Genomic DNA, 901 nt, shown 5'->3' with positions numbered 1-901 from the left:
AGTCTGGGTTCTGGACCAGTGGATCAGGTCTGCAGTGAGTCTAGTCTGGGTTCTGGACCAGTGGATCAGGTCTGCAGTGAGTCCAGCAGCTCTCTGTCCTCTCATTTAAAGACTCTCAGGACTGAACAGGTAGAGGTTGTGGGTTCAACGCCTCCAGCAGCTCTGCATTAAAGAGACCAGGAAGGAAGTCTCTGATTCACCTGAGTTCATCACTGCTGCAGGAACTCTGCTGCTCAGGAGGTTTCACTGGACCCTCAGAACCTCTCAGAACCTGTCAGAACCTGTCAGAACCTGTCAGAACCTGTCAGAACCTGTCAGAACCTCTCAGAACCTGTCAGAACCTGTCAGAACCTCTCAGAACCTGTCAGAACCTGTCAGAACCTCTCAGAACCTGTCAGAACCTCTCAGAACCTCTCAGAACCTGTCAGAACCTCTCAGAACCTGTCAGAACCTGTCAGAACCTCTCAGAACCTGACTCATGACGTATTCGGGTCCTGACCCGGATCATCACGTGTTAAAACCTGCACCATGTGTGTACGTGATGCCAGTGACCAGGTTCTGGTTCTGGTTCTGGTTCTGGTTCTGCCCCCCCCACAGGACGGAACAAAGGGAGCAGACCCTCCTGTTGGCGCGCTCACTGAGAGAAGTTCACATCTTCTGCTTCTTCCGAGGGTCGCGCAGACCCCGCCCCCTTTTATTCTTTAAAGCGGGCTGACAGGTGGAGGGGGCGGGGGGTCTTAATGGTTGCTAGGGGCAACCAAAAGGCAGCGGAGGGGAGTGAAGGGCGTCTGGCGCGCGTGCACGGACGCGACCCCTAGCGCCAATTTCGCGCCAGACAATTGAGACAGGCAGACGCGCACGCGCGCAGCGCGGATGAGATAGAGAGAGAGAGAGAGAGAGA

The sequence above is a fragment of the Austrofundulus limnaeus genome, unplaced genomic scaffold (assembly GCF_001266775.1).
Source record: "Austrofundulus limnaeus strain Quisiro unplaced genomic scaffold, Austrofundulus_limnaeus-1.0 Scaffold1092, whole genome shotgun sequence".
In the NCBI taxonomy this organism is placed as follows: Eukaryota; Metazoa; Chordata; class Actinopteri; order Cyprinodontiformes; family Rivulidae; genus Austrofundulus; species Austrofundulus limnaeus.
Note: the sequence above shows the minus strand (reverse complement) of the source record.